The 25,071-nt window shown below is 42.0% G+C and overlaps 1 protein-coding gene and 1 pseudogene across 1 annotated transcript in view; both read right to left on the bottom strand.

Annotated features, from left to right (window-relative positions):
• SPATA16 (spermatogenesis associated 16) overlaps positions 1 to 25,071 on the bottom strand; it is a 1,361,355-nt gene that overhangs the window by 598,857 nt on the left and 737,427 nt on the right. The gene's annotated exons all lie outside the window — the stretch shown is intronic.
• On the bottom strand, positions 379 to 23,121 carry LOC138492770 (26S proteasome regulatory subunit 7-like; annotated as a pseudogene).

The raw sequence follows: 25,071 nt of genomic DNA, 5'->3' as shown, positions 1-25,071 counted from the left end.
AGAAAGGGGCCTAACACTGACCTTTTAGGACCCCAAGGCCTAGCGAGAGATCTAGAGGACTTTCCCACCCAGGAGACAGAAAACGTTCGATTAGACAAATAAGAGTTAAACCAAGACAGAACAGACCCTGTAAGACCGAAAGAGGGAAGTGACACCAGAAGTAAAGAGTGGTCCACAGTGTCAAAGGCAGCCCATAGATCTAGAAGAATGAGAAAAGATGAGTGTTTACAATAGCGGGATGAAAGAAGAGAATTTAGTACATAGACAAGAGCAGTTTCTGTAGAATGTAAAGGATGAAAGCCAGATTGAAATCGAGGAAGAAGAGAAGAGTCAGAAACAAATGAGGAAATCTGGAAGTAAACAAGATGTTCTAACAGTTCAGAAAGGTATGATCAACTCCAGCATAGTATGCTGCACTTGGTTGTTGCCACCAGCACCATCATCAAAATGTGCCCTTCCAATTTCATCATGGAATATCAGGCAGGCTGTCTTGGTTCGAGCCATTTCAAAAGGTTCAGGCACCACTCTTGCTCTCTCCCCAACATACTTTTGCACCAACTCTGAATCAATCACTCTGATGAAGAAGGCATCTGTCCTATTGGCTACCGCTCGAGCACATAGGGTTTTTCATGTACCCGGAGGAGCAAAAAGCAGAACACCTTCAGGTGGCTCAATACCAGGATTAACAAAGCACTCAGGATGAAGCAGAGGGGTTTCAACAACCTCCCTTAGTTTCTCGATCTGTTCTTTGTACCCTCCAACATCGCTGTAAGTGACATCAGGTTTCTCCTCCACCTGCATCATGGTAACCGTTTGGTCAATCTTTGGAGGCAGGGGAATGTGGATCTGATACTTATTTCTATCCACACCAACTCGCATTCCATCTTCAATGTCATTGGGCGCCACCTGGTCACTGGAGTCCACCACAAACTCGGCAATCTGTTTGACATTGATGATATATTTGGGATCCTCAGAGTCTGTATTGATTATCTTTGTACATCTTGCAATGTGCAGTGGCTGCTCACTTTGAAGTGTTTGCTTATCTGCAGCCAAATCCCAGAGAGCCGGCGGCGCCAACACAGTATCGGACTCCTTAATTGCTGTGTGCTCATTAATTTTCTTAAGCTGCTGCCATAAGGGTTCTTGAGGAGTTGGCTATGTTGAAGTGATGTTGTCTTGTGCAGAACTACTACTGTAGAAGTAGAAATAGTTCTCTGACTGACGAGGGCTATATCATTTAAAACTTGCAGGGTCAAAAATGTAGGCAAAATAGTTATGCAAAAAGGGATATGGGATGTTAATGGGGGACTGTGGTGAGATATTTGATTATCACAACTTGCTGATGTGAGTGTGTTATGGCCGTGCAAGTTCGGTGGGCAAGGGAAATATGCATATGCATATATATGTGCTATGGAAATAAGCTCGATGTTCATGTGCTCCAATAGATTTGAACCTCATAGTTGGTTGACTTTTGCTACATAGCTTGATGTACTGCACTATAGATACAATTCATTATGAGGTAATCAAAGCTATGGCTATGTTGTGAATCTGCTTTCGGAGATTTTACTTTCAAATTATTTGTTATGGCACTATGCATCTTGAATGGTCACTACTGGGGTTCGTGGTTGCATGGCCTATTTGGAGTGTATACATTGGTTGATCACAATTATTGATGATCACATTGATGTTCGGATTGCATGTAATTAATTGCTGATTTCCTACATTGATAGGGGCACGGCACATTATTCACATTGTTCATTTGAGAATTCCACCCCCAGCTTGCTTGGATAAACAGGAATACTACCATGCTTAGGGGTGTCTTTACTTGAATTGGTGTTATAATGAGTATTCGTGGTATCTATAACAGGGTGTGTGTGGGGCAATTGGTGTAGTTCTTAGAAGGGCAGTCAGCAAGGAAAATGGGCCAGTAGAATATAGGACTGAGGAATGATGTTAGAACATGGGTAGCTTTGTTTATGTGGCAGGTGGGTGAGACCAAATAGTGGAAATTCAATTACATTGAAAATATAACATGCAATAAGTTATATAATGAGAAAGATATAAATATTGGTTTGTAATTCTGTGTGCATAGCCTGCCATGAAACTATATGGCCAATACAGTATTTTTAGGGCAAAACTGATGAACTATAAAGGATATAAAGGATGCTGAGGGCCTCTAATGATGAGAGGTAGATGATGGAGGTGACATGGTGGTTATGCAGGACATACTCAACAGCAAGGGAATCGGTAAATAACTTGTAAACAGTGGTCAAAATATCTTTGAATGTTATTGGACCAATATGGGGGATTAGGGTGAGGATGAAATTGCTATACCTTATGTATTTCATTAAGGAATCGGGTGCAGGCATTGGTGGTAATTACAGTTCAAGAAGTTGGAATTTTTGTAAATATTAAAACTCTATATCACCTTGTGGATGCGCTGGGTGTATTGTTATGTTTATTTTGTATGTGTTTTGATAGTTATGTCTATGTGTATTTGTTTTTGTTATCTGTTGTCTTGTGGGCACATGTACAACTCATGATCTTCAAGCCCACCTCATATCCTGTACAAGGGTAAGAGTTTAAATTAAATGGTTAGATACATCCCAAGACGGGACAGTTCATGGGTGAACTCAATGTATGTTCATGGAATGTTAAAGGTCTCATCATCCCAAGGAAAAGAAAGGAGGTGTTGACCAGACTGAAGAGAGAAAACATAGATATTGCCCTGGTTCAGGAGACTCATCTACTGGAAGAGTCAAAGCATCTTCTTAAGAAAAATGTGTTTACAAGGTTATTTCTGAACTGTTTCAACACCAAATCAAGGGGAGTAGGTATACTGTTACGCAAAGGTCTGAATTTAAATATGAAGAAAGTATTAAGGGATGAGGAGGGGAGGGTAATTCTGATTGACGCAAAATATGAAGGGAGATTAATTATGATAGGGTCTATTTATGGGCCGTATTCTAGTGGAAGTGCTTGCTTTAAGAAGATGTTGAGACTGTTAAGGGAAATGAATGGAGAATGCACAATTCTAGGGGGTGATTTTAACTGTGTTCTTGATGGAAAAATGTATCGTTCTGCCCAGTGTAGGTATACAGCAGAGAGTACGAGTAAGGCATTTAATGAATTCTTGCATGGTCTAGATCGGGTTGCTCTTCGGAGGTTTATGTCCCCCCGGGAGAGGGCATTTTCATTTTATTCACCAGTCCATGATTCACATTCAAGGATTGACTATTTCCTGACTTCAGAGAGGCTGGCTGAAAAAATCCATAGTGTCGACATTAAGGAAAGAGGGATATCAGATCACTCTTTGATGACAATGCGAGTGAACATGGGGTTGGAAAGCACATGTTTTTCAAAATGGCGCTTTAAAACCTACATATTACAAGAGCAAGGTGTGATTGAATCTCTAAAGGAATTCACTAAAAACTTCTTTGATATAAATGTGGGTTCATCCTCCTATGCTATGGTCTTGGATAGTTATAAGGCAGCCATATGGGGGGAATTAATAAATATTACATCTCGTACTAGGAGAGAGGGAATGGCTGAGATTAAGAGGCTGGAAAATGAGTTGGATGCGGCCCAAGAAAAATATTCATTATCCAAAAGTAATGAGGACAAGGTACATGTGGGAAGATTGAGGGATTGTCTTAAGCGGGAGATGGATATCCAATATGAGAAAGGCATGTTCTTCATGAGGCAAACATTCTGGGAGCAAGGAGACAAAAATGGTAGGTTTTTAGCAAATAGGATGTGAGGTCTAATAGATAATTCCTTTGTCCAGAAAAAAGTCTTTATACAAGGAAGATCAATTCCCAACATCTGAGGGTATGGATACATTCTTTAATAAAATTGACCTACCTAAGTTAAATGATGACCAATCTACAATTGTTGATAGTCCCATTATGGAGGAAGAAATATTGTTTGCTATTAAGCATCTCAATAATGGGAAAACACCAGGCTTGGATGGCCTCCCCGTTGAATTTGATCAGGCGTTAAGTGAGGTGCTGGTACCATTTTTGTGTCCATAGTACAATGGTCTCATGACTAATGGGGTAGTTTGTCCCACAATGAGAGAGGCTTGTATTGTGGTACTTCCAAAGCCAGGCAAAGACTGCAAAAAATGTGGAAACTACAGGCTGGTTTCATTATTAAATGTTGACCTCAAATTATTTCCAAGGATAATTACTAATCTGCTTGATAAATGCATCGGTGACTTAATCAGTAGTTCCCAGGTTGGTGTTATGAGAGGTAGAAATGGGTATGACCATATTAGAACACTAATTGATGTTATGGGACTACCAAAGGAGAAGATCCAGGATACTTTATTGTTTTTTATGGATGCAGAAAAGGCCTTTGATGGAGTCAATTGGGCTTTTTTGTATCACACTCTTAAAAAAATGGGTTTTGGAGACACTTCTATAAAAGTTATTAGGGCATTGAATTCATCGACCAGTGCAAAGGTCTGGGTGAATTGTGTTATGTCTTCTCCATTTTTCCTGTCTAGAGGTACTAGGCAGGGATGCCCATTGTCACCATACTTGTTTAATTTGGCATTGGAGCCGCTTATAGCATACATAAAACAGAAGCAGAGTCTCCACGGTCTTAAATTTGGGGATAACGAAGTTAAAATGTTAATCTTAACAAACCCAATTGAAGGATGTGAGAAACTTAAATGTATGTTTAAGGAGGAGGGATTGTTATCCAGCCATAAAATAAATTGGGAAAAAACAGTGGTCTTCCCTCTAGATGTTGGGCAACCTTGGAATGTTATGGGCTTCTGGAATTGTCAATGGGAGGTGGGTGCAACGAAATATTTGGGTGTTTACTTGGTCAGGGACTTGACAAAGATGGAGGAATATAATATTTCAAAAATATTGGAGAAAATCCGAAAAATATGTTTTAAAATGGGGTCACTTGAAGCTAGGGCTATGGGCTAAAGTTAATGCTGTGACAATGGTTCTTCTACCAAAAGTACTCTACATTATACAGTCTATTCCCCTGAAGTTTGCAAAGAAGGTCCGCCTTTAGTATTGATAAAGCTTTTCAAGGGTTTCTTTGGGGGGAGGGCAACAGACCAAGGATTCCCAAATATATTTTGATTCGTTCTGTGAAGGAAGGTGGATTTGGGTACCCCAATCTAATGAATTACTGTGCTGGATTTGTCCTTAAAAAAAATCAACATTTTATCTTTCTGAAGTTAATAATTATGTTCCTATGTTATTGAAAATGCACAGTTCTCGCCCTATGCTCTGAATGATATGTACTCAATGTCCAAGATGCCAAATTCTACAGTAAAACTACCTACTATGAGTACAACTAGGGAGGCATTGCAACATTTTATGATGAATAGAGTGGAAAAAATGTGGATACATTATGACACATCTTTGTGGCATAACATAGGGCTAAACATAGCAAATAAAACTTTATGCTGGCAGAGTTGGATCAAAAAGGGCATACTTAAAATTTGCGATGTATGGGAAAATGATTGCATGATTTCCTTTGATTGCCTGAGGGAATCCTTTGGGATTGGGGGTAGGGAACGTGGGCGTTACAAGGTTTTAAATACTCTTTTGATGGAAAGGAAAGGAATATTGGGTGACACCATGAGAGAGAGACCCTCAGTATGTGAGATCATTCGCTCTCTTCCGTGTATGGTATCTATGTACATGACACTAATGCCAATGGAGAACTCACATGTGGAGGCATGGGAAAAACTTCTTCAGGCTTGGGTGGAAGATCTAGGCATGTATATCCCTTGGAGGAATGGAATACCTGCTTCGTATAGGGGTATAGACAAAAATGGACCTGGGATTCAGGTATGTTAGACAAAGGATTATCTGTAGACTATATTGGACACCTTCAAGAATGGCCAAGTTAGGACTTTTGGATACTGATACCTGTTGGCGTTGTGGTTGTGATGGGGGCACCCTAATGCATATGCTGTGAATATGCTCTAGAGTATCCACCTTTTGGAATGAAGTTTTACATAGATTGGACATTGTGGTGGGAGAGCTTCTCCCGCGTACCTTCTACTCGACAATTTTATTATCAAACATGGACAGAGGGGATTAAGCTAGAATAAGAACAGATTGGATTGATAGGGTTTTGGTAATGGCGGCAAAGCAAATAATTAAAGTTTGGAAGTTGAGGAAAAAGCCAAATGTAGATGAATGAATTTTAGATGTTCGAGCCTTATCGAACTATGAGAAAGTTACGTTATTAAAACATGGGACAGATAGACATTATTCTCGAATTTGGGGATCCTTCAATGAATTGTACAGTTAAAAATCTTTAGTCACTTTTATTATCTTCTGTTTATATTGGTTAAGGGGCTATTGCAAATATTATATGAAATCGTCTGTTGGAGTAAGTCCCCATTCCCATGGAGTCCCTTAGGACTCCATGGGAATGGGGACTCAATGGGAATGGGGATTTGGAAACACTGGCACCATCTCGTGATGGTGCCGGTGTTTCCAGGTCAGACCTGGCGGGAACATCATCTCCCGCCCGCAGGACTCGGGATCGAGTGGTTAGGAATTAACAGTGGCGGCATGTTTACCGCCACTGTTAATTCCGGACCACCCGACCTGTAATGAGGCCCCATGTCTTTTACAGGGCTGATGTTGATATGCATTGTTGTGACCAGCCTCAATTTATTCTTTGGACACAAAGAGTATGAATGGGGTACAGACCTTATGGTCTGGTTTGGGCAGAAACTGATTGAAAATGGGGCAATGCTGGCATATATTGTTGAGAGAGGTCTCCTGTTTTTCCTGTGGAGACAGCCAGTATCAATGCCTGTTACAAAATGTTCCCATATGCTGCTGGTGAGCTGGGGTCTTATGGAGTGTTTCATGTGCACCTTTTCCGAGCTGAGTGTAAATTCGAACCCATTACCCAATTATTCTGAATTTCTTGTGGCGAAGTTCAAGATTTGAACACATTACTTAAAAAATGTTCTAAGGGGAAGCACCTGCCAAAAGCTCACTGAATTAATTGAGGTGTGCTCCCTGCGCTCAGTTCAGGGAAAACATTTTACACCCTCCACTTTCCAAATTCGCTAGCTGCAACCGCTCTATACTATAGAACAAATGTTGGTGTAGTGCAATCAGGGCAAAAAAGATGCCTAGTAAGGCCTTGCTGCCTTCTTTAACCACACATTGGGAGAACATGTTTTCCATAAACAGAAAAGCCAGGAGATCTTCCTAGGCACTGCATACACACAAGTAGTAATCAGAAACTATGTGAACCATAAGCCATCAGTAAATGCATTCCATTATAGACCAAAACAGTTCTAAATAAACAACTTGTATAAATCAATCATTGATATGTATCAGGGGGTCTCCGATCCCACCATACCAAAAATCGTAATAAAAAAGGAGCTCACACCGTGATAGAAGCAACGTTGTTTATTACAGCTGGGCAAGCACAAATCAAATAGAACAGTGGACTGGAATTGATTAATGAGAGCTGACACGTGGGCATACAGTGAACATTAGTTTTTATACTACAACATACAATGGTCAAGACACTTAGAAACAATTGCAATTCAGTATGTTCATATTTTCAATGTTTCCCAAGAATCTCATTTGCTAGGCTATGTCATATCCTTAGTGCTAAACGTATGTTAGCGAAATCTGATTGGAGCAAACAGATCAACAGTATCTCAACTCATCACCTCCCCATGTGGCACAACTTCACTTCTCACCCATCCCAGAGATGTTTGTAACAGTAAAATAACATTTGTGCTGACCGCCGGAACATTATTATACCGTTATTGGTCAGTACCATTGAGAACGGAACATGAGACACCCTGCTTCTGGTGGCAAGGGAGATATTTACACAGTACCAGCTGGATAATGGCCTTTGGAAACCTTGTCTATCTCTATCTATCTATCTATAGGTTTTATTCTATTGCGCCACACACACGAAGGTCTCAGGGCACTCACAAGACAGAACAACAAAAACACAATAGAGAAAATTCAAGAATGTCATGCAACAGAAAGTCAGAAAAGTCTGTCTACACCCTCATTGAAAAGAATTAAAAAAATAATAATAATTAAATTGCACTATTGTAGGAATTTTCTGAGTGCAGCCGTAACAGTAATCCAAAAGGCAGGAGGCCAAGCATCAAAACTGGAACCTCCGATTTTCTTTAAAGCAACACGAGGTTGAAACAGCAGGTCATTGTTATTTACATTGCAAAAGGCGTCTAGCAGGTTCTTTCCTGATTCGGGAGAAGAGATACACAGGGGCATCGCCAGTCAGACATTTGTATACCTATGTAATGGCCTTATAACACAGTCTTTGGTTCACTGGGAGCCAATGCAGCCTCCGGTGGGCCTATGACACATGGGATCGACGTCTCATTTCACAGACTGCACGAACAGCCCCATTTTGAATGACCTGGAGCCTCTTCATGTTAGCCTGAGCGGTGTCAATGAGAACACCATTACAATATAATTTCATATTTATGATAGCAGCTGCAGTCAAAGTTCTATTGTTTTCAGAAAAATAAGGACGAATTTGCCACAGCAAGTGTATCATATAAGAACAAGAAGAGTTTAAATGAGATACATGTTTCTTAAAAGTTAATCAATTAAAAGGTCTATATATACTCCCAGTGTTTTTACAGCAAGTGTATCATATAAGAACAAGAAGTGTTTAAATGAGATACATGTTTCTTAAAAGTTAATCAATTAAAAGGTCTATATATACTCCCAGTGTTTTTACATATTCAGAAATATGAAGAATGTTATCAGAAATCAAAAAGTTACTGTAAGAATGATCCAGTGTTTTTAACTTTGCGCCAGTACAGAGAATAAGCAACTCAGTTTTTTTATCATTCAAGGCAAGCAAGTTCATTGCCATCCAGGATTGTATAGCAGCATAAACTTAATGAACGCTCTCCAGATCTTTAGCATAAGATCCCGATAATTCCAGGATGATCTGGATGTCATCCGATAATTAGCGAACTGCACACCCAGATCATACAGGAGTTTGCTCAAAGGTTTGAAATATATATTAAACAACAGCGAAAGACACTAACCCTGCGGTACACCAAAGGTAAGAGACTTTTTGTTTGGGAATATGCATCATCTTTAACCACTTTCACTATCTAGGACCAAGAAAGCATATGAACCAACTAGCAGCACTGCTAGAGCATCTTTCTGTCCCAACCAATCTGTTTGCCAATAAGATTGTGATCCACTAAATCAAAGGCAGCAGAGCAGTCGAGTAACCGAAGTAATGCTATTCCACCTCTGTCAATGATTTTTACTATGTTTGATTTCAAATCTAGGAGGTCTCAGTACCATGATTTTCACGGAAACCAAATTGTCCAGGAGCGATCAGTCCATGTTGTTCTACAAAAGTTTGATATTGGCAAAATGCCACTTTATAAGGTACTTTCAGCAGAAAAGGCACAGTCGTTATGGCCTTATAGTTGCCAGGATCTCCAGGATCAAGATTCTCTTTTTTCAACAAGCTGCTTTAAGACATTCAGGGACATTAGCCTCTGAAAAATATCGATTTATAAACTTTGTGATCCAAGGAACGAAAGATTGTAAATACTTTAAAATATGATGCCGGAAAAGAATCTCCTTTACAAGGGGTAGGTTTCATCCCTTGGACTATCTCTAAGGTATCATGATCTGATACCTTCTCAAAGGAGAGAAGTGAAAAAGGAGCTGGCATATCGAAGATATCAACTGGCAGAGAGGTGTATGTCTCAGTTCCTATACACCCTATAAGTTTAACTTGTTCCAAGAATACATGCTTGATGTTGCAATATAAGAATTTGTTGACAGCAATTGGTATTAATAATAAATTGCAATTCAGTCGGTGTCCCCTTTAATACATGTAGAATCGAAAATAATTCCCTTGAATTAGATTTAGCTGTTTTAGTCCGGCTTTTAATATAGTCTCTTTTGCTTTAAAAATAACATTCATAAAATGTTTTAATGCAACCTTATAGATTTGAAGAGTAGTATCAGAGGGATGTATCCTCCAGCTACGTTCGGCCGTACATGTGATCCTCTGAGCAGAAAAGACTTTAGAGGTAAACCAGAGATTTTGTTTTACTATTTTCTTCTGGGCAATAAAATGAAGAGGTGCTAAACTATTAAAAGAATAATTGGTAATGGTTATGTACTAACTCGTAAAATGTATAAGAGATATATCCTCTTGTAAGGTTAATAATTGAGGAATCAAATGCCTCATGCGTCACTTTCCGGGTGTTTCTTGACAGAAAGGATTTCTTCACCGTTTTGCTATCCATGTTAAGATACAAAGAAAGATGCAGGTCAAATAGAAGAAAGAAGTGGTCTGACCAGATATAGCTTTGCACAGCTACAGGCGAGATAACCTCACTTTTAGGTATAACCCAATCCAGGGTATGGCCCTCACAATGTGTAGCAGTTTTCTCATGCTGTTGGTAACCTAAGGCCTCAAGAGTGTCCAACAGTAGGGAGGCAACATGATCCAAACGATATTTTGCCCACAAGTTGACGTCTCCAAATATTAAGACAGATGACGAATATTTAGAAACAGTCCCAAGAGAGTCTAACAATTGCTCCTCAAATTGCGGTGTCTGTATAGGGGGTTGGTATAATAATAAAATACTAAGCATAGTGGTAGGGTTAAAATGTAACTTAATTAACCATGGATTCACAGAAATCCAACTCTAAAATATCTGATTTCAAAGATATTCAAATTTTCTCAAAAAATCACTGCCACTCTACATCCTCTTGATCCGATACAATCTGTATGAAGGAAATTATTGCAATATGAGTGGCATGGAACACAGCTTTCTATAGCCAGGTTTCTGTAATGGCTATAATGATAAGTTTTGACTCAAAGATACGATCTACCAACTCAATGGCATAACACACCATAGAGCGGGTATTGAACAATACAATTTACAACATTGATGGTGTTGTTAGTGAAGAGGAGTGACTATGATAATTAGGTGTTGAAATGGATTCAGTTGTAACTGGTAATTGAATATGGCTTTCAACTTTCTGTTTTTCTATAGAGCCAAATAAGGAACAGCCAACATTTGGTTCTAGTATAATAGGGAAAGAGTGTGACTCAGGGTTAGCAGGTGAAATTAACTTAATGCCGACGGAGGAGTTGGATTGTGTAGCAGCTAATCTTGCGCTACGATTCCTTTAAATAACGGCAAGGAATCTGCAGTGTGATGTCATTATTTAAAATAGACCATAACAAATCAAATTATAAATAGCAAAATAATCATACCAATATGAACACGAGCAAGCATCAGTTGTGTGGCAACCAGTAAAACACTACCGACACTAGCCGGCACCAACCTGCCCCGACGCACCAGTGCTGACGTGCCTGACACCAGGATAAAAGGGCGCACAAACTTCAAAGATTATGGGAATTGTAGTACGTTTGCGTCGCTTGCACAACAAGCACATTTTGCAAGCTAGAAATGTGCAATAGCAACTCACTATATTTCGGACACACTTACTATGAGGAATAATTGAAATCTGGTGACTCCTAAGTATTTTTAAAAGCACAATATGAAAAAGCTAAAATCTTTCCAAAATTCAACAAAGTGACAGCAGCACAATAACTAGCTATAACAATGTAAAATCGCCTGATTAAAATGAAGTTTGCTTTTATATACTGACAAAATCTTCCCTGACATGCCGGCACTGATTCAACTGACACCGGGATAAAAGGCACGTAAACTACAAAGATGATGGGAATTGTAGTTCGTTTGCATCGCTTGCACGAAAAGCACATTTTTAAAGCTAGACATGCGCAATAGCAACTCAGTATATTTCGGACGCAGTCACTATGAGCAGTAATTACAATCTGGTGACTCCTAAGTATTTTTAAAAGCACAATATGAAAAAGTTAAAATCTTTCCTTAATTCAACAAAGTGACAGCGGCACAATAACTAGCACTAACAATGTAAAATCGCCTGATTACAATGAAGTGTGCTCTTATATACTGGCACAAACCGGGCCAATGTGCCGGCCCTAACAAGCCTGACACCAGGATAAAAGGCAGCGTGAACTACAAAGATCATGGGAATTGTAGTTTCTTTGCATTGCTTGCACAAAAAGCGCATTTTGAAGCTATAAATGCGCAATAGCAACTCAGTATATTTTTGACACGGTGACTATGAGCAACAATTAAATCTCGTTACTCCTAAGTATTTTTAAAAGCACTATATGAAAAAGCTAAAATCTTTCCTAAATTCAACAAAGTGACAGCAGCAGCACGATAACTAACATTAACAATGTCAAATATTAACTCTACATCATCCTCACTCCCAGTTATGCTTGGAGGCTCCTCACCTAATACTAAGCTCAATTTTATTTGCTGACATATGTAACAGGCTTTTCTCTGGTGGCAGTTGCACCGGCCGATGACCCACCGACCGATGCAGATGGCAAACTGCATCATGACTAGCACAGGGACAGTTATTTTGAATATTGAGTCAAGCCAGGTATTTGATGCAATGTCCTGGGTCTTTTTTTATATCATTCTTTCATGTATTGTTCGCATCTGCTTGACAGCTTCTGTAAGTGTCCCGTTGGCTCTTTTGTTAGCGGGAATTGCTGTGCAACATGTGCTCCTGATCTTGTGGCACACGCCGCCTTCCATAGCAGTCATAATGTCCAACATGTAGCGGTTCTGTAGGGCCATCAGACACAAAGCTGTGAGCTCTTCTCGCACTGCGTTCTGTCCTTTTTTGGTTGCATTAGCCAATTGGAGCAGTTCGTATTGCGTTATTTGAATCCATTTCATGTTAGCTGCAGTTTACACCCCCGGAAGCAGGAAAGAGGTGAAAAACACAGACGCTTTGCTGAACAATTTCAAATGGAGCGGAATAGTGTCTAAGCTATGGGTGGAATCTGCTGGTATATAATTACTCGCCCTCTTCCTCCTTGCTATCTTCGATTGTTCTTCTTGTGTCTCTGCTGGCCCTTTTGCTTCATTCTTCAATATCTGGGTGGTAAGCTCATTGAGTGGCATTAAATCTGCATGGTGCACCTCCAATGTAGGGCTGTGGAGGGTCACCAGTGCACATACACCTCCCCAATTTGGTGGAAACGGGGTGTACACTCTTGTTCCACAGGCCCACCATACGTCCATCACTGCTGCTGTCCCTTTCTGCAATGCCGCAATGCTCATCGTCCTCTAACAGCTGGTGTTCATCCCAGCGCCACTGTATCATTCGCTCAGAAACACAAAGAATACTTTGTGAGTGGTTTTATGTTGACTGGGCAATGTTTTTCATCTAATCATGTTAAGGCATTGTAACAATTATGGACAGGAGACTATGCTCGTTTTGCAATAATCTTTATTATTGCCGTATGGATGATCCGGGAAAAGACAATAACTGAGGTGTGGTACATAAACAACAAACTGAAAGTTCTGGCGGTTGCTTCACCGTGGGGTTTTTCCTTCCCCACTCGCCCTTGTGATAAGGCTGTGGTCCTCTAACTCGGGTTATCTGGGTAGGCCCACCACTCGGGGTTGCCTGCTTGCTCCTCGGTGTCCTGTGAAAATAACAGACAGCCTTGTTTAGAAAAGGCGGGCCTTTATATACTTCCCTTGGTTCAAATCCCCACCAATGAGCAGACGTCTTGCCTAGCTCGTTTGTTATTGGTTGGGAAGGATTGGCCCCGCCCCCCTTAAAACCGGGTTTCCCTGCCGTCCGTTTTGCCTGCCCCTGCAGCATGGAGACTGCTCCTGAAGTGCTTCCATCGGCGGCATCCATGCGGCGCCGGGACTTGGGCACATAGGGGTGACCTCTGATGTCGGGATTCTTGCTCCTCCTCGGCCGGGGGCCGCGGTCTGCATCCTGACAAGGTTCCCGCCCCCTTCCCAGTCCGGGTCGGCGACTCCAGTAAGGTGAGTAGCTAACCCCACCGTAACGTTCGGCGGGGCCAGTTCCGCTCCTGTCAGGACCGCCGAGTTCGACCGATGTGTGCGAATCGGTGGCTTTTCCCAAGGCCGCTTCCGGCACCTCTTCACAGGCATGTACATTAGCATTCCATATTCTCCTTCACCCGACATCCATTTTTTCACCACCCTCTCTTCGAACCCAACCACCCCTTTGGCGCAACATTGTACCATCCCTCTTTCCCATTTTCCGATGTGGTACACCGAATCCTTTATTCACATTAAGGGTCTGATGTGGCACTAGGTTATATTGTGTCCTGCCAAATTCTTACAGAATATTCTCTTGGGAGCAGTAACTAACCGTTTTCGATTCTGTGCCCCTTCAGTGTTATACTCTAGTATCATGTGCTTGGTAGTTTTCTCCTGGGCCATGCTCTTCTAGCTGTACATGGTGGTCTTCGTACACCTCCTCCTCTTATCTATCCGTTTTTTTCTTCTACGGTTTGCCCCCAGAACATCCCCCTGGTTTTGCACAGAGACATATGCATCAGACATCCTCCTTCCTCTACTGTCACCTCTTGTGGCAGGAATTGGTTCGGTGTCCCTGTGAGGTGTGGGATGAGTGAGCACACATAGCATGTGTCATTGGTGCTTCCTCACCCACCCTCTTCATTTCCTTGTACCATACATTTTCATATGCTCGATCCCCTCCCTCTCTAATATCACTGTAACATCCTTCTATAGTAGATATACTTCCTTTGGTTTATGTTTCCCTTCCACCATCAGCAGGCATACTCATACTACCCCTATGCATTAGGCACCAGAAGAACAGGAAAAGACAGAAGACAGAAAAACAGAATAATCCAATCCCCACTATATTTGCATCAACTTTTGTCCTTCTACCATTCCCCCTAGTATTCTCTTGCTCCTCTTCTCTTTCATTTATGGGCCTTCGATAGAGTCTTATTGCAATACACAGAGTCAATGACAATTGGGTAATACTTCCCATTAGGTGACGCTTCTCTCTTGTCTTTCCGTTGTGCTATTGTTGTCTTTGCATACGTCAGACATATGGATCCATGCCCTCCTTCCTGTTATCTTCACTGCCGTTGGGTCTGTGTAGGCAACCTCAAATAGACAGCAAAACCTGGGCTCCTTCCATTTTCTTACCACGTTGTGGAAGAGAACTCTGTCTCCAGGATAAAGAGGCTGTGATTGCAGAAAGTCCTCCTCCTGTTGTGCAATTGTGTGCTCTTCAACTTTGGTTGGCAGACGTGTAAGTTGCTTTACCTGGTGGGAGATGTAGCGCAGCACATTTGTCAGTTCAGTTAAGATAGTTTTTCATTTCATCACTGATGATCTCTAAGCTAGGGTTAGCATCCAAAATTGAATGTGTAGGATGCACAGGCGCATGCATTCGCCTAGTCATTACAATTGTGTGCAGTCAGATGGTGCGTCGCACTAGGGGAATTTCAAAGGCCCAAAGAATGCAGGGGAGACAAGAAACCCAGTTTTGGCACAGAGAAGAGGTCTCCTTTGCCAAGCATTATTTAAGTACGTAATTGTGCCTTTTCACAACCCTGTTTGCCTGTGGAGGATACACTGTGCAAATCTTGTGTTTTATCCCTAAGAGGCAGGTAATTTAATCACAAAGGTTGTTTGCAAACACGTCCCTCACCAAGAATTTGGCTGCAGATCTTGCGTCATTTTTTGCACAGGGTCCCACCTCAAGTCCACATGAGAATGGACAGGCAACAGTGATCAGGTACTTATTGGAGGCACATTTGTCTTGCATGCCAACATAATCGATATGCAAGTGCTGGAAGGGCCCTTCCGGCTGAGGTATTGTTCCCCTCAATGTTTTTAAAGAATGAACAGACAGAAATGTTTGACACTGTGACAAATCAACTTCTGGGGCACCAGTGGTCCAGCGATGAATAACTGTTTTTAAACCTTCAATCAACCCCTGGACGGCTCTGGAAACTGCGGCGTGACAACAGTCAGCGGTGCAGCCTGATGCGGTTCGAGTAATCGACTGTCTCGAAATTGTCCTTAAAAAGATTGATGCTGGATGATGCTTGTGTGGCACTGCTCTTAGCTTCTTTGCAGGGCTCGTGCCCTTTCAAGGTGGACAGGCCAAAGCTCAGGAGGGTGTTAGCTGGCAACTTCCTTGTCCTTTGTCCAGAGACTCTCCGGAACTTCCCGCCTAGGAAGCTTGTGGTCAGAACCTAGAAGGGCACGCTGTGTGCTGGCTGGTGCCGGTTCTGATGCTGCTGGACTGGTCATCTGATTCCGGTATCTTCATTTTTTCCCCCTCAGTGATGTTTAATGGAGGTATCTTGCTTCCCTCTTGGAACTCCTGGCATTCCTTCACTGGCAGAAGATGTAAGCTAGACTGTACCTTTAGCACTGGTCCAAAATGAGTCCTTCTTCTTACTCTTTGCAAAGTCTTCAAATGATCTTCTAAGTGAGGGGTTCAGCCCTCTTTTAAAGGCTAAACCTACATAAATGAACCAATCCTGGGTCTCCAACAACAATCTTCGGTTATCTATGAAGACAGGACCAGAGTGCTCTGCAACAGGACAGACAAGGTGGTGACAAGATATACCTATGTCCCACCCATCTTCCTGTCTGTTGTAGATCAAAGTGTCTGTCTGGTTAACTGAGCCCTCTGAGACTCTTGATTAAAGCACCTGTTTTCCCTTAAGTATGTTCTAGGGGGTTAGTCCCACCTTCCTGTTGTCTCTCTGGCAAGCCCACTTGGCAGGCTTGCCTCAATGATCTCTCATTAGTGTGCACTGCCACCAGCCGAAGAACAAAGGAATGCAGATCCATTGAGTCTTTGATATTTTAATTAGGCTGCTCATGGCTGGATGAAGGTGTGCCTTCCCCTTTCTTGGAATACTTTGATATACCCAGGGCTGTCACATTCAATGTGAATATGACTGGGAAGACAGCACCGGTGGGCTGTATCTTCTCAGAGTACAGGTGACTATGTGTTTGGTGCAGGAAGCAGATGAAAAATGGGTGCAGAATGGCCGTACTGATTTCTCAGAGGTTGGTCTCCCATCATTCATTTTCATATATCAGAAAACCAAAAAAGCCCAGGGGAGCACACTCTCTCCATGTGGATGGTGGAATTCCTCACATACACGTTACACAGTTTGTGATGAATTCCGCTACTCTCATGCAAATCTGGCACATACTATCCTTCATTTATTTCTGCCTCTATACTTTCTTTAGATGAATGGGTGGTGAAGTGCAGCTGTTCTAGTGCTACACCTAGCAATTTTTGGGGAATTACATGCTTCCCTGTGCTATTCCACCTCCAGAGCAGGTCAGTGGGTAATTATTATTATTATTATTATTAAACAGGGGACCTGCCACTTCTCATGAACCTTCAGCTTTCCAACTGCGCTAATCCTGAATGTATTGTTGATGTAACATAGGCAAATTCAGAAAATATGTTAGCCGCATATCCTTCCATCATGTTTAACGCATTAATCGTTGCCACCAATTCTGCTGCCTGTGCTGGGCATGCATCTTCCTACCCGTTACAATTGTGTACAGAGTCAGATGGTACTGTGAGGGTAGTTGCTGTTGGGATGATATTACATATTCCCCATTTATGTAGCACACTACCGCCGCACCTGTATGTCTCCTTCCCGTCTCTGGGTCTATATAATCGATGACCAGTCAATATAAACCATGTCCCCTGTTATTTCTTCATCTTTTACCTGTATGTTTGCTTACATTCTGTCTATCTGCAATGCACAATCAAGTACGTAGATTCCATCCTCTGCAGGTTCTGCTAGGTATGTAGACCACATAGGAACTCACTACCTCTTTGGCTTGGTTAGCCAATTTAACTTTGTAACCTAATCCCCTCTGTGATGTTAGTGTGCTGTTTGATTTTTTCAGGATGGTAAATAATGAGAGCCCCAAGAAAAAGTAAGGTAAAAATACCGTACTTAAGACTGGTGCTCTCAGTTGACCTTAAATAAGGTTGCTCAATCATATATAGCTCTTGCGTAAAATAATTCAAATGTCAGACAAAATATATTTCCAAATGGTACAAAGTTTTTCCAAGAGAAATGTTTAATTCACATTTCCTGGTTTTATATCTTTCTTGATTAGTTCAGATATTGCGAGGCAACTCAAAATCGATAGGTCAATTATTAACAATAGTACATATGCCAATGCATTTCGGTCTGAGACCATCTTCAGGGCTGTACTGAAGTGAGTGTAGAATCTGCACCGTGTTAACATCAATTATTCATCAGAATACACATAAATATAATTCAAAATAAAGCAAGGCACATACCCCAAATAGATCCAAATGGATGTTGTACATGTAAGAGAAAAATAAATATGAAAAATATGTCAACATACATTATATCGTTAACCATTCATAGTTGTTTTTCCTCTTTGTATTTTGTGTCCTGTACCTGCTAATTGTGAGTTGTCCTCTCCTGTGAATGCGTTCATAGAACGTCTCCAGTGTTCCTGTTAATTGCCAGAGGGGAATATATATTACTATTATTCTAGCTATATCCAATTGAGAAGCTATTTCAACCTGAAAAGTTAAATGGGCTCTTACCTGCACTCGTATGATTCGCGCGCGGGACCGATCGCGCTCCCTGTGAGAGCGAAAGTGAACTGCGCGCGGCCAAAAAATGCTTTTAAGGGTAGTCATGGGAACCTAGGCGGGGCGTCGAGCAGCAGCAAAGTTGCTGTCGCACGTACGCCTCGGGACCCACCGCCCTACGGGAGCGCAGGGGGGCGGGACTGTTGCCATGACCCCAAGGTGTGTGTATGCTCTGTGTTACTGATGATGGAATTAACTCGAGTGAAAGAGAGGTGTGGATAAAGCCTAGGCAATTAGTGGAAACTATACACGTGACTTCGTTCTATATCTGTGTATATGTTCTATGAATGTCAACCAATGTAGGTGTCAAAATAAGGATAGATACTGGTTGTGTGGAGTGGATCATGCGATCCATACCCATTCATACACTCCTAAATATTTTAAACTGTTGCATGATGTGCAATTAATACATGTAAGTGCAAAAACACCAGAAAACAACACCAAGTTCAATCACACGTTTTCAATGTGTCCCCAGTTGTATCTGGATCTAAGTCCATTGCGCTTCTTCATCCACGAAGAATTCAAAGACTTATTCTTGAACCAACCGTGAATCTGGCTTTTTTAGAGAAAACACATATAATTGATCTCTTCATTGATTCCCTTCGGTGTAAGGGAACTTAGTCTGTCTATCCAAAACGTTTCTCGTTGATCAATTCTTTTTTGTAGATCCTCGTATCTTTCTCTTCTTTGGACTCTTTCCAGGACTACAAATTTAATCTGTGCCAGATTGTGTTGTTTACTCTGCCAGTGTCTTGCTACTGCAGAGCTTGCAGTCTTGTTCCTGATACAAGATCTGTGTTCGTTCCACCTGATCTTTGCTGTGCGCTGTGTTTGTCCGACGTAGTATAAACCACAAGGGCATTTAATTCCATATATGATTCCTGCCGTGTCACATGTGGCATAGCATTTCAATTTGATTTTTTCTCCAGTATATGGATGATTTATGGTTTGTCCTTTCATGATATATCCACAGTTGCTGCAGTTGAGGCATGGAAATGTACCTATGCGGTCCGTGCTTCTCTTCTTTTGTGGGGGTCTCGTGTGGACTAATCTGTCTTTCAAATTAGAACTTCTCTGGTAGGCAAATGTGGGGGTTTCTTTAAATAGGTGTTCTACCCTTTTATCACATGTAACAGTGTTCCAATTTTTCTTTATGATTGACTTAATCCGATTGCTTTGGCGTGAATATTTCGATACAAACACCAGTGGGGGAGAGATATCCTGTTTGTTGATTTTGGGTTTGAGTAATTCTTCTCTATCTTGTGTAGCAGAAGAGCACAGAATCACACCTACTAGAATTTTTTGGATACATCAACAACATAGACCCACGTATACAGTTCACATACGAATATTCACGTAAATCTATTCATTTTCTGGACGTTGAGATTAATGTCACAGAAACTGGATATCAAACCACTATCTATCGGAAAAGCACAGATAGGAACAGTCTGCTACATAGACTCAGTTTTCATCAACCCAGTCTGATCAAGAATTTACCTTACAGTCAGTTGCTTCGAGTGAAAAGGATTGTGAGTAACCAAAGTGAATACGAAAGAGCTGTGAGAGAAATGGGCAAGAAATTTCTAGCCCGCGGTTATTCAACAGAGGAAGTTACATCAGCAGAAATACGCACGGCTACACAAGATAGAGAAGAATTACTCAAACCCAAAATCAACAAACAGGATATCTCTCCCCCACTGGTGTTTGTATCGAAATATTCACGCCAAAGCAATCGGATTAAGTCAATCATAAAGAAAAATTGGAACACTGTTACATGTGATAAAAGGGTAGAACACCTATTTAAAGAAACCCCCACATTTGCCTACCAGAGAAGTTCTAATTTGAAAGACAGATTAGTCCACACGAGACCCCCACAAAAGAAGAGAAGCACGGACCGCATAGGTACATTTCCATGCCTCAACTGCAGCAACTGTGGATATATCATGAAAGGACAAACCATAAATCATCCATATACTGGAGAAAAAATCAAATTGAAATGCTATGCCACATGTGACACGGCAGGAATCATATATGGAATTAAATGCCCTTGTGGTTTATACTACGTCGGACAAACACAGCGCACAGCAAAGATCAGGTGGAACGAACACAGATCTTGTATCAGGAACAAGACTGCAAGCTCTGCAGTAGCAAGACACTGGCAGAGTAAACAACACAATCTGGCACAGATTAAATTTGTAGTCCTGGAAAGAGTCCAAAGAAGAGAAAGATACGAGGATCTACAAAAAAGAATTGATCAACGAGAAACGTTTTGGATAGACAGACTAAGTTCCCTTACACCGAAGGGAATCAATGAAGAGATCAATTATATGTGTTTTCTCTAAAAAAGCCAGATTCACGGTTGGTTCAAGAATAAGTCTTTGAATTCTTCGTGGATGAAGAAGCGCAATGGACTTAGATCCAGATACAACTGGGGACACATTGAAAACGTGTGATTGAACTTGGTGTTGTTTTCTGGTGTTTTTGCACTTACATGTATTAATTGCACATCATGCAACAGTTTAAAATATTTAGGAGTGTATGAATGGGTATGGATCGCATGATCCACTCCACACAACCAGTATCTATCCTTATTTTGACACCTACATTGGTTGACATTCATAGAACATATACACAGATATAGAACGAAGTCACGTGTATAGTTTCCACTAATTGCCTAGGCTTTATCCACACCTCTCTTTCACTCGAGTTAATTCCATCATCAGTAACACAGAGCATACACACACCTTGGGGTCATGGCAACAGTCCCGCCCCCCTGCGCTCCCGTAGGGCGGTGGGTCCCGAGGCGTACGTGCGACAGCAACTTTGCTGCTGCTCGACGCCCCGCCTAGGTTCCCATGACTACCCTTAAAAGCATTTTTTGGCCGCGCGCAGTTCACTTTCGCTCTCACAGGGAGCGCGATCGGTCCCGCGCGCGAATCATACGAGTGCAGGTAAGAGCCCATTTAACTTTTCAGGTTGAAATAGCTTCTCAATTGGATATAGCTAGAATAATAGTAATATATATTCCCCTCTGGCAATTAACAGGAACACTGGAGACGTTCTATGAACGCATTCACAGGAGAGGACAACTCACAATTAGCAGGTACAGGACACAAAATACAAAGAGGAAAAACAACTATGAATGGTTAACGATATAATGTATGTTGACATATTTTTCATATTTATTTTTCTCTTACATGTACAACATCCATTTGGATCTATTTGGGGTATGTGCCTTGCTTTATTTTGAATTATATTTATGTGTATTCTGATGAATAATTGATGTTAACACGGTGCAGATTCTACACTCACTTCAGTACAGCCCTGAAGATGGTCTCAGACCGAAATGCATTGGCATATGTACTATTGTTAATAATTGACCTATCGATTTTGAGTTGCCTCGCAATATCTGAACTAATCAAGAAAGATATAAAACCAGGAAATGTGAATTAAACATTTCTCTTGGAAAAACTTTGTACCATTTGGAAATATATTTTGTCTGACATTTGAATTATTTTACGCAAGAGCTATATATGATTGAGCAACCTTATTTAAGGTCAACTGAGAGCACCAGTCTTAAGTACGGTATTTTTACCTTACTTTTTCTTGGAATTCGTTTAGTGTGATCCGGATGCCACAGGATCAATCATAGACTGGCAGCTCCAGGTTAAAATATTACACAATTTTCCTAAATGAACTTTATCTATATTAAAGGACCTAACTTCTGTGGTGCCCACCTTCACATTGTAAATAATGAGAGCCCCACATAAAGTATAGGCGCTATGTAAATAAACCATCATCGTATCATATCATGGTGACTGTCACTGCCTTTTTGAATGAATTGTGTCCTCCCACATGTTCCTCATCTTTGACATATGATATCCAGCTTCAGATGCTTCGAAAAAAATAAATTCAGCAGAGGGCACTGTGCGTCAATCGTGTCTACTCGATGTCCCTCAAAGGCCTCTGTCTTAAGGATGATGTGATCAAAGGCATATATAGCACGCACAGTGCCTGTTGGCTTCAGTTCTGTTTTTCTGCGACAGCTTTAGCTTTGAGAAATACGGCGCACTTCTTCATTTTGTGACGACTTCGTTATTTCGAGAAATTGAAATATCTTCATCGACGCTGACAACCACGAAGACCGGGTTCAAAAGTGTTGGGATTGTGGGTGGCAAATGTCTTTGACTGATCCCCATAGAATTTATTTGTGGTGCGTTGGGGTGGACCATAACACCTCAGACTGCTCCAAGTGCCAGGAAAGGCCTTGAAGGAACATAAGGGGAAGTTGAAGGTAGGTTCAATCACTAAATCTCCTACCTCGACCACGAAATCTTCGACTGATGAGTCGATGGGGACTCTCCTCGGCAATGCGGTCGAAGGCCATGCGATCGAGATCGAGGAGTGTTTCCCACCACTCTTCTTCGTCCTCGAAGAAGTCAAAGAGAAGGCACTGTAGTTCGCCTTCGTTGTCAGTCGCTTCCCTTGAGAGGGTTTCTTGCCTAACCAAAAAGCCCACTCTGGCCGAGTGGGAGGCCTTAAGAGCAGAATATTTGAAAAACAGAAGCCTCCAAGCCATGCTCCTACCGCGCCTTCAAAAGAAGCCGGGAAGGAAAGGGCTCAACCTAAATCCTGTGCGCCCTCGAGCCCGGAATGAAGGTCCGATCTGCATCAAGAGCCGTTGCGGCCTCGATCTGATGATGTCTCATCGAAGGATCAGTCAAGCTGGAAGCATAAGTCGAGGTCGTCAACGCTATCGACACCTTCGATGCCAGTGCCTTCGATGCCAGCCGATCCCCTGATGTCGACACCAGCTGTGCCATCATTGCTAGCTGCGCCATCGACACCGAGCACCCCAGTAAAATCTACAGTGCCAGTGAAGAAAGTTTCAATGACTTCCAGCGTCAAACCCATTATTTTCAAAATCCCTAATTCCTGAGAAAAAACATATGTACCACTAGACAGGAAAGTCTTTTTCTTCCATTTATGAAGAGAATGAGCAGTCAAATGAAGAGGCTCCATTTGGCCACCAATTTGGTATGCCAAATGTACCTGAGAGTTTTATTGCAGAGGAGTCAAGGTTGAGGGACCTCTATGACAACCTACAGACTGCAAGTGGGGTGGATACCTCACCCGAGTTGGAGTTTGGGAGACCAGAGGCTGGGGAGCATGCAGATGCGTCCTGCAGACAACTTACGTCTAAGGTAGTGGACTACATGGGGTGGAGTAGACCTCCATTGCCATTCAATCAAGATGATATAACAGACATCTTAGATAAGGGCACTTATTCAGATCCCATATTACCATTTCATGCTGCTTTGCAGAAAAGGGTGTCGACGAATTGGGAAACACTGGAAAACAATCTGGTTGTAAATAAGAACTTGACCAACAAGTACCACCCTTCCAGTAGCGACCCCGACTACCTTTCAAAACACCCCACTCCACAGGGTCTGGTGGTGCAGGCTGCTACTGCAACATCTAAACAAGTGGCTTACCCTACCATTCCTACAGATAGGGATGACAAACGAGTAGATGGATGGGCAAGGAAGGTATTTTACGCAGAGAGTATGGCACTCAAATCTGCCAACTCCACATGTGCCTTTGCAAAATGTACGTTCACTCTAAGGTACTGCATTTCCATGGCGGCAGATCACATTCCCACGGGGGATGAAAGAGACGGGTTCTTAGCCATAGTTAGAGACGGAAAAGTAAATATGTGAGAGTCTCTTCAGTCAGGTTTGGATTCTGCTGATAGCATCAGTAGAGCCATGGCTACCAGCACCATTATGCACAGGTTTGCATGGTTTTGGAAGTCGGGTTTTGCACCAGATGTAGAGTCCAGACTTCTAAACATGCCCTTTGAGGGGTCTCACTTTTCTGGCAACAAGGCTGATGAGAGTCTTGAGAAGTTGCAGACCTCGAAGGCGCCAGCCAAATCTTTAGGCGCTGCTATTAGGCTGCTATTAGGCAACCTCAGCCTTTTCGACCTAGTGGACAACCTTGGAGGGGTAGATCTTTTCGCTACTACTCCTCAATTTGGAAGGGCAAGAGGAACGGCCAGTCAAAGGGGCCAAAGAAGATTTCCTTGTGGTGGAGGAGGTAGGGGTGAAAAGCCAGCTCAAGCAAGGGCTTCTTTACCATCTGCCGCTGCATCAGCCACCTCAAAACCTCGCTGAGGTCTTGAGTCACAGTTCACCAGTGGGGAGCAGACTTTCTCAGCAGCTAGAAGAATGGCGAGACATTATTTCAGATGCTTGGGCCTTGGAAACCGTAGCCCACGGTTACTGCCTTCCTTTAATACAGAGACCTCAGGACAATCCACCGGGGAACCACTCTTTGATGATTCCAGATCTGCTCCTTGTGCAGGAGATTTTAACCCTGCTGTTGAAAGGTGCTATATAGAACCAGTGCGTGTAGTGGAGAGGAACAAGGGTTGGTATTCCCCTTATTTCCCAACACCAAAGAAGGACGGAGGACTGAGACCCCTCTTCGACTTGAGATACTTGAACAAGTTCCTCAGGAAGGAAAA

Source organism: Ambystoma mexicanum, chromosome 10 (genome assembly GCF_040938575.1).
Source record: "Ambystoma mexicanum isolate Mex_15411 chromosome 10, UKY_AmexF1_1, whole genome shotgun sequence".
Taxonomy (NCBI): domain Eukaryota; kingdom Metazoa; phylum Chordata; class Amphibia; order Caudata; family Ambystomatidae; genus Ambystoma; species Ambystoma mexicanum.
Note: the sequence above shows the minus strand (reverse complement) of the source record. Positions and strands in the feature narration are given on the sequence as shown.